The 9,940-nt window shown below is 37.0% G+C and overlaps 1 pseudogene; it reads right to left on the bottom strand.

Annotated features, from left to right (window-relative positions):
- Positions 1–333: 333 nt before the first annotated feature.
- Positions 334–9,940, bottom strand: part of LOC129905006 (protein SEEDLING PLASTID DEVELOPMENT 1-like) — a 46,800-nt pseudogene continuing 37,193 nt past the window's right edge.

Here is a 9,940-nt window from a genome sequence, read left to right as displayed (position 1 = left end):
AGTGGCTGAGAAAGCAGCCACAAACTCATCACACACAGTTGGGGAAGCATCATCACCCCTGGACAGCTCCCAAGACTCATACCAATTAATCATAATATGTCGTAACCTGTGTGAAGCTAACTCAATAGACTCGGTCTCAGAAGCCCTGACCAGTCTCAATAAGCGCTGCATCTGTCGAATAAAATCTTGGGGTTCCTCCTCGGGCTTAGACCCGAAAAACTCTAGGGGGTTACATGTCAAGAAATCGCGAACCCTCAAACTATCACATTTGTCACCATCATTACCTTTCTGCCCACGTCCGTAAGCCTGACCCGCTATTATCATCGTCATTAACTACACAGCCTCCCTCAGCACCCTATCCTCCGCCCCAGGCTGAGGAGCTGGAGGCTCAGGCTCTGGAGACTCTAGAGCTAATGGGGGAGCTGCTCCCATCTCCTCTAGTGGTGGTGTAGCAGAATCCTCTGACTAGGGTATAACTTCGGGCATGATATGAGCACGAGCCCGGGTAACTCTTGGCATTTGACTAGTCTTTCTTACCACCGTTTTTCCCTTCTGGACCGTCATCGCCTTCTTTGGAGGCATCACTGAAAAATACAATAGCCGATCAGAAAAGAGTCATCCTAATAGAACAGCTCTATCGCACGATCTAAGATTTAAAGAAAGGTAACACCCTAAATGTCCTATAGCCTCCTGTTTATAGATGTGGTGCACAACACACCAATAAACAAGACTCTACGAGACACGACCTGTAGATATTCTGAGGACAAACCACTTTGATACCACTTTGGACACCCAAATGAACTTACATACCAAAGTCACGCATGCAGAAAATAACATATCAAGCCAAAAGGGGCGACGAAATGCGCATTGCTGGATATGGGCATATATACAAATATATGGGCTGTTTTATCCATTATAATGGAAGGGACCATATTAAAACAGAAGTCATAAACAAACGAACATACACGACCCATGACCCATACTGATGTCGACAGGCCTCTACCAAAACATAGCAAAAACATATGACGGAACAGGGCCCCACCGTACCCAAATGGTCAAATATATACGAATGTGTACGCTGGAAAGACATATACCAAAATATGGGCTCCAGGTCAAAAGAGCACTCTGTAGTAGCAAAAAATATGTAGCCTACGTTGATGGATCCTAAACGTCCATACCTACGGGTATAAAATGCAGTCCCCGAAGAAAGAGGGTCAGTACAAACTTTGTACTGAGTATGTAAAGCACAAACATAAAGAATATAGATCGTAACTGCAAAAGAAAGGTACAAGGAGAACATACCAAACCAGGACATCAAAATCTGTATTGAAAACATATGTACATAATGCAAAAAAAAAATCATGCATAAGGCTCGGGAACGTGGTCACCACCCTGACGCTCGTACCATAATACATCATACTCCAAAAGGTTTCAAATCTCCGTACAAACCCTGAACACATCATATCATCATAACATGTCAAATCATCAGAACATCTCATATGCCATATCACATCATGACAACATAAATGGTACCCGACCCTATGGCGAGGTCTCAGGACCCGTAACACATCATACTGCCGAGTATGTTATAGGGCGCACGATTACAAAGCCGACCCAGGTTCGGCGAAAGATATCATAATAGTAGGCACAAGCAGAGTAGTTAGAATCTAAATGCAATTTAAAATAAAAAACACTTATAGAGACTCAATAGCATAATCCTGATGACAAATCAAATCAGAGTGCGTGACTTTTCGATGTTACGATAGTCTATATCAAAATATTCTTGTTGAAATCATCTTCATATTTCAAAATATATATTATGAGACTGAATGGAATAATTAAAATAATAGTCGTATAATATTTGGAAGAGTAACCATGAGTTTTCTTTAAATTCTACTCAAAATAGGCCAAACGGAATAACAAAGTAAAGTTCGAGAATAGTGGAGCCCACCTCGGCCAAATGAGGTGGCGTGTACAAATTACGTGCGTTAAACTTCCTAATGGTACCTATATGGGTTTCAAGGTAGTCGGATTCTATTTATGTAAATTCTAGAAGTTTAGACAATTTTTCAAAAATATTCATAAATATTTAATTCAATTCTACTAAATAGAAAAGAGGCAAATTTAGGTGTTGACTCCGAAGAGTAGATTCATCCCCGAGGCTCGTACCCAACCCTGTTGCACCTAAGACATGCCAAGAGAAGAAAAGGTAAAGCTTTACATACCTTATTAGCCTTTTATGCTTTCCAAATTCAATTTCCGATTTCTCCAAAATCTACAATTGGTCACATTTACCAAATATTAATTATAAGGTTGTAAGAATTCAATCTTACCCAATACTTGTCTACCGAAATTTTGGCAGCATCTCCCCTATATAAACACCATCCCCGAGATTCTAACTCGTCCACAATGTCAACAACCATGCCAACAACACCACCACTAACATCAACAATCAATTTACAACGCACCATAACATAAATTGATTTCTTTTCCAAATAGTGCAACAACTTCCAACCCAACTTTGCATTTCCAAATAAATATGAATATTTCATGTTCATAAATTACTTTAAACTCATTCAAACATAGGTAAAGAATTTTCTAAGCAAGCTATCCAATATTCATCAATTCCATATTTCACCCAAAAGCTCCATAAATGCAACAAAGCTATTATAATTCATTTTCTTTTTTCAACTTCATAATCAACAACAACAATCCACACTTTAACGACTTTATTTCCATAATATTATGAAATTATACTAAAAGGACATAATTCCCTACAATCCATTTCAATACCAACTTAAATCATTAAAGCTCCATTTATATGCCAAGAATCACAACAACAAGTAACAAACTATACAAACTTAATTCTTTCAATCTCATCACCTTAACACATATTTCCAACTTCATTTAAATTAATCCAACTTCCATTTTCAACATACAATTTCACCATAACTACTACTAACATACTACATAAAAATTTAATAACTCTTGCTCATATAAAAACATGTATACATGGCACCCTACTACCATGCAAACTTCCATATTTCCATAAATTCTACACATCTCTACATACTACAACATAAACAACATTCATAACATAATAAAAAGGAATTAATTCTTATATTTTTCCTTCTAACTTCTTCACTCCTAAATCAAAGAAACAAGCCTCCAATCTTTCAAAATAACTCCACCATGTTATAGAGGACCCTTGAATCTGTGGGAATACTAGAAGAAAATATTTTTGGGAGCAAGATTTCAAGGACCAATTTTTTTCCCCTTTGGCCAATTTTCTTCTTCTTTTTTTTCTTGTTTCTTTTGTTCTTCACTCCTCTCAATTAGTCTTTAAAGTTCTTGGAACTTATGACTAAGTACCCTTTTATGTCATTCATCACATGGATGAATTTACATAGGCTTGGATCTTTTTATTTTTTGGGGGGGCATGACTTATGGTTGGGCCTCTCTTATTATTTTATTTTGATTTTCCTTCCAAGCCCAACCCCTTAGCCCATATATGTCATAGAACTACATGTTGTGAAATTCCAATTTTTCCCTTAGCCTTCTCTAATATTTCCATCACCAAATTCCAATTTTTGCCCCTAATATTTCTAGTATTTCCACATCTAAAATTTTCATAACCGACTTACATATCAAACAAGATCAAAACATAGCATTATCCTTAACTGGGTACAATTATCCCGAAATGTCCAACTGTGCAAAATACGGGTTATAACAGTTCATGTTCTTGGTTTTGACATTGAGGGTCAAGGTATCCATAATGTTTGGATCATGGATATCAATCGAGAAGTTGGGATAACAGTTAAAGTATACCGGACCATTGGCTAGGTTACTTTCTAGAACTCCTAACAGAGAAACATCAAAATTAAGCAGTCTATCATATCGAAGTAGTAGACAAATAGGGAATTTAAGGCCTTTACGGAAAAGGGGTTTTATAGCTACTTGAACAAGGCTAATATGAAGGAATTTAAACTCCTTCTTATATCTATCAATATCAGCAGCAATTAATAACTTGATAGTTTCAAGGGAATTATTAATAGCAATTGTTGATTCGCAAGTCTTGATATTATACTTTTTAAACATAGAAAAATTACCTAGCTGGTAAATCTTTTCAAAAGGCTCTTTAGGGATAGACCAATTCTGTAAATCATTTTCTACCTTAGAGATAGACAAGTTAATACTATTAATAGTATAATGGTAATTGAGTTTCGATATACTTGGATCAACTTCAAACATTCATATCTCCTACAATATAACGACTTAGGTGGACCATAACCTATCAAATTAAAGGTATTTCAGTCATATTTCCAAATCCACCAAGTTTGCATCAATCCGAGTTCAGAATAAAAAGTTATTACTATTTTACTAGAGATGCTAAAAGTTGTTAGTGGCTGACGGAAAAAGTGATGACCGTCAGACCTGCGACGTCCTGTCAGCCTTGTCCATCATGCTTAGGCAGAATGGTCAATTATTGTGACAATTATGGAAGTCTGGGTGATGGCCCATCACACAAGCGATGTTCTGTCACTCAGATGACTGCAGAACAATGATTTTGGCCAATTTTTAGTTTCTAAGGGGGTATTTTAGTCCAAAACCCTTTGGGGGGGGTATATAAATGGTCTTAAACACAAAGAAAAATAAGATTTTTCATCATCTAACCATCTCATTCACTCCCAAAATTTCTTCTCTCAAGAACTTCAAGAAAACCAACCTTCTCCAAGGTTCATCAATCATCCAAGGTAAGAATTGACCATGGAATTCCATAATTTCTTCATCTTAAAACCAATTAATATCTTCTACCCATGGATTCTTAACACCAATTAATATCCTCTACCAATGGATCTACAGGTTTTCAAGGAGATCCACCACTAAGGTTCAAGAAATTAATTTTGTCATCTCTTCCTCCATAGATTTCATCTTTCTCAAGAATTAGGAGCGTATAAAATATGTAAGGCTAACCTAAAATATGGATTGAGTTCTTGCATATGCCCCATAGATGTGTTGGATAGAAATTGTGAAAGACTTGAACCTTTCATGAATGTTTTCTTGAATTTTCTAAACTCTAGAATATTTTTACATACTATTAATTGATTGATGATATTCATGACTTAAATTCTTGAATAATTACTTTCATGTTTTATTTCATAAGTTGTAGCTATATATTGACTGTAAATGATTATGTATATGTATTGATTAGAATAAAAAGCATGAATTGGGATAGCTATGAATATGAATGGCATAAAATAGGAACGAAACCTTGGTGGAGGCAGAATGTCCTTTAGGTGACCATAAATTGAACCCAAATGATTGAATATAACTGACTGTTATCATAAAAGTATATCTAGCTACTCTTGAAAAATGTGATTGGGATTGATTAGATAGTATGATTGGTTGATAGGTCTGATTGTTATAGAATTGATAAATTGATAAGGGTCCAAATGAGACTTGTTGAAATGAATAGATTTAACCGATTAGATAGGTATTTATGAGCATGAGTCTTGGAAGGAGTATTGAGCACCGATTTGAGTAAGAATATAGTTACAACTCAAATCCCATGAACTACGTAGCCAACATAGAATGGAGGGTTAAACCTCTTAACTCCTAAAATGATGGACTGTGGTTAATTATGGATCTAATGATAGTAATTCATCCCTTACCCTGGCAAAGTATTGGAGGGGTGTGGCAACAATACCGCTTTATTGTACATCACATGCTCATAGGTGATGGTTGTTGGTTAGAGAAACTCTCACTTAGTATATGATCTTGCATGATAGGATTGTTTGATAGAAATTGTAGATGGTTGAGTCGATTTGAAAAGCACTTGCTAAATTCTAAAATCTTGCATATCCTTTGAGTTGATTGATGAGATTGAGGTAAGTGTTGTTGACTATTTCTCCTTCTTGCCATTTTACATACTCTTACATTTCATATACTGACGCTTTTTGTCCTGCATCATTTCATGATGCAGCTACAGGTGCTAGAGATCATCAACAGGTGCGCCCTTGAAGATCTACATCTTTTCATAGAGTGTTGAGACCTCTTTTCTTTTTCGGAGGGATCATATTTATTTTATATTTACTTTGAGTATTCTCTTTTGGGTAGCCATGGACTTGTCATTGGCACCTTCTAAATAGTGATAGAGGCTTCATAGACGGATGGTGATAATGTTGAGTCATTTGTTTGGTTTTTAAACTATTCTTTGAATTGAAATTGGTTTTAAAGTGCATTATATTTCTTTGAATTGTTGAGTTGGTTAGCCATCCGAATATCTTTTAAATTCATATTGAGTCTTCCGCTGAGAGCATGAATGATTGATAGAATATGTGATTGGACCAAGTGGTTCGCTTAGAGACTAGCAATGGTTTTTGACTGCCAGTCATACCTAGGGTACCCTCTCGGGGTATGACAAACTTGGTATTAGAGTACAGAGTTCAAGAGTCCTAGGAAGTCTATGAAGCCGTATCTAATAAAGTCTTACTTATGGGTGTGTTGTGCACCATACTTATAATCAGGAGGCTATAGTATATTAGGAATAGTTTCACTTCTTCTTACTCTATGTTCGTGCGAAAGAGTTTAACTCTAAGACTTTGTTCCTAATTCATGCATTATGCATTTTTAGATAATGCCTCCAAAACATACTGCAAGTCAGAAAAACATTTCTAGCACAGAGGTTCCATAGTCAGAGATGCCCCCACTGAGGAATAGGCGCCGATATGCAAGGTATACTGAGGCACCTTAAGTACCTACTACTCAGCCTATACCAACTTCAGAGGCATATTTCTGAGGAATGATTGCTATACTCACTCAGTTGTTAGCTGCCCGCAATGGTAGCTAGAGTTCACCAACTCCTAGCTTTAGTTCTCAAGAACCGTCTGTTGCCATAAGCATTAGAGATTTTCTGAGAATGAATCCGCCAGTTTTCACAAAGACTAAGGCTGGTGAGGACCCCAAAATTTCATAGATGAGATTTGGAAGATACTAAAAGCAATGCATGCTACTGAAATTTAGGAGGTTGAGTTGGTTTCCTATCAGCTCAAGGATGTGGTGAATGTATGGTATAACCAGTGGGAGGAAGGTAGAGGTAAGGATGTTGAGCCTGTTATTTGGGATGAATTAGAGGGTGATTTTCATGATCACTTCTTCCCTAGAGAATTGAGGAAAGCGATAGTAGAAGAGTTTGTGAACTTAAAGCAAAAGGGTTTAATACTGAAAGAGTATAGTCTAAAGTTTATCCAGCTATCCAGATATGCTCCAGAGATGATCCCAGATATAAGATCAAAGATGAGGAAGTTTGTCTCCAGCCTAACAAACATATGAAGAAAGAGTGTAAGGCAGCATTACTGATTTTTGACATGGATATTTCTAGGTTGATGGTTATACCCAATAGGTTGAGGATAATAAGAAGAAAGACAGAGAAGAGCACTTTAACAAGAAGGCCAAATTAGCTGGGCAAGAGAATGAGATAAGTCAAGGTAAGGGCAATAGATCCTTCTCCTAAAAGAAATCTTCTAACTATGCTCCATCAACAGCAAGTGCATCTGCCCCCAGCCACAGGTATGACCAGAAAGCACAAAGCCATTAGAACTTCAAAGCTTAGAGTTCTTAATCCCTAGCTAGTATGGTTCCAGGTTCAAAGGGAAATCCACCTTGTAGTAAATATGGCAAACTCGACTTGGGAGAATGCCAAGATGGAAGTAATAGTTGCTACAAATGTGGTAATATAGGCCATTTTTAGTGGTGATATCCGATGTGGGGAGACAAAGCCTAATCCTCTACTGCAGCACCCCCAACTCGAGGTAATCAAAGAGGTACTACTTTAGGTACGGGCGGAGATTCAAACCATTTGTATACCATGGGTAGTTGCCAAGATTAGAAGAACTCCCCTAATGTTATTATTGGTATGATTTGAGTCTTTTCATTTGATTGTTATATTTTGATGGATCCGGGTGCCACTTTGTCATTTGTAACTCTTTATGTGGCTAGTACATTTGATAAAATCCATGCATGTCTTCTTGAGCCTTTTAGTGTTTCTACTCCTTTTGATGAGTATATCTTAGCTGAGAGAGTCTACTGAGATTGTATTATGTTAATCTATCATAGGGACACCATGGCTGGCTTAGTTGAGCTGGACATGGTTGATTTTCATGTGATTCTTGGCATGGATTGGTTTTATGCCTGTTATGCCTCTATGGATTGTAGGACTCAAATTGTTAAGTTCAAATTCCTGAATAAGCCTTTGATATAGTGGAAGGGTAGACCTATTGTGCCTAAGGGTAAATTTATTTCCTACTTTAGGGCCAGAAAGTTAATCTCGAAAAGGTGTATTTATCACATCGTGCTAGTGAAAGATGATAGTGTTGAGTCTCCATACCTTGAGTCGGTTACGATTATTAATGAGTTTCTTGAAGTCTTTCCTGAGGATCTGCCTAAAGTCCCTCATGATAGAAACATCGACTTTAGGATTGATGTCCTTCCTAATATGCAACCTATCTCTATTCCACCATATAGAATAGCTCCTGTGAGTTGAAAGAACCGTTGAAAGACTTGTTAGATAAAGGATTCATTAAGCCTAGTGTCTCACCTTGGGGCGCTCCTATCCTATTCGTGCAAAAGAAAGATGAGTCCTTTAGAATGTGCATTGATTATTGGCAACTAAACAAGTTCACTATAAAGAATAAGTATCCTCTCCCTAGAATAGATGATTTGTTTGACCAGCTTTAGGGTGTCCCTTGCTTCTCAAAGATAGACCTTAGATTAGGCTACCACCAGTTGAAAGTGAGAGAATATGATATTTCAAAGACTGCTTTTCGAACTCGATACGGTCATTTCGAGTTTCTTGATATGTCTTTTGGTTTGACTAACAGAAATGCATCATTTATGAAGTGTATGAACAGAGTGTTCAAATAATATTTGGACATGTTTGTGATTGTGTTTATAAATGATATACTTATCTATTCAAGGAGTTAGGAGAAGTATGTCAATCACCTCAGAGTTATTATACAAACTCTCAATGATAGGGAGTTATATGCTAAGTTCTCAAAGTGTGAATTTTGGCTTGCTTCTGTGGAATTCCTAGGCCATGTTGTATCAGGAGAGGATATACGAGTCAATTTGCAAAATATTGAAGCGGTTAACATAAGAATTTCCTACTTACATAAGAATTTTCTTGGGTTTGGTTGGTTACTACCGGAGGTTTGTTGAGGGATTTTTATCTATATCATATCCATTTACTAAGTTGACTCAGAAGAAGGGTAAGTTCCAATGGTCAGAAGCTTATGAGAAAGGTTTTCAAGAGCTAAAAATGTGGTTGACTACTACCCCAGTTTTGTCCCTACCCGAGGGGAAAGATGGATTTGTTATCTATTGTGTTGTGTTCAGAGTTGGATTGGGTTGTGTATTGATGCAGAAGGGTAAGGTTATTTCCTACGCTTCCAGGCAACTTAAAATTCATGAGAGGAACTACCCGACTCACAACCTTGAGTTAGTAGTTGTAGTATTCTCTCTCAAGATTTAGTGTCATTATCTCTATGGCATGCATGTTGATGTATTCACAGACCACAAGAGCGTACAATATGTGTTTACTTAGAAAAAGCTAAACCTGAGGAAGAGAAGATAGATTAAGCTGCTCAAGGACTATGATATGAGCATTTTGTATCACCCAAGTAAAGATAATATTGTTGTTAATGCTCTTAGCAAGTTATCTATGGGGAGCACTGCTCATGTAGAAGATGGAAGAAAGGAGTTGGTTAAAGAGGTGCATAGGCTTGAACATTTGGGAGTTCAACTTATTGATGCTAATGATGGTGGTACCATTTTTTAGAATAGGGCTGAATCATCGTTAGTGGTAAAGGTGAAAGAAAATCAAGATCAAGATTCCATCCTCCTCCAATTAAAATATGGTGTCCACAAATAGAAGGTAATGGCT

This window comes from Solanum dulcamara, chromosome 10, assembly GCF_947179165.1.
Source record: "Solanum dulcamara chromosome 10, daSolDulc1.2, whole genome shotgun sequence".
NCBI classification, from domain to species: domain Eukaryota; kingdom Viridiplantae; phylum Streptophyta; class Magnoliopsida; order Solanales; family Solanaceae; genus Solanum; species Solanum dulcamara.
This window is presented reverse-complemented; position numbering and strand designations above follow the sequence as displayed.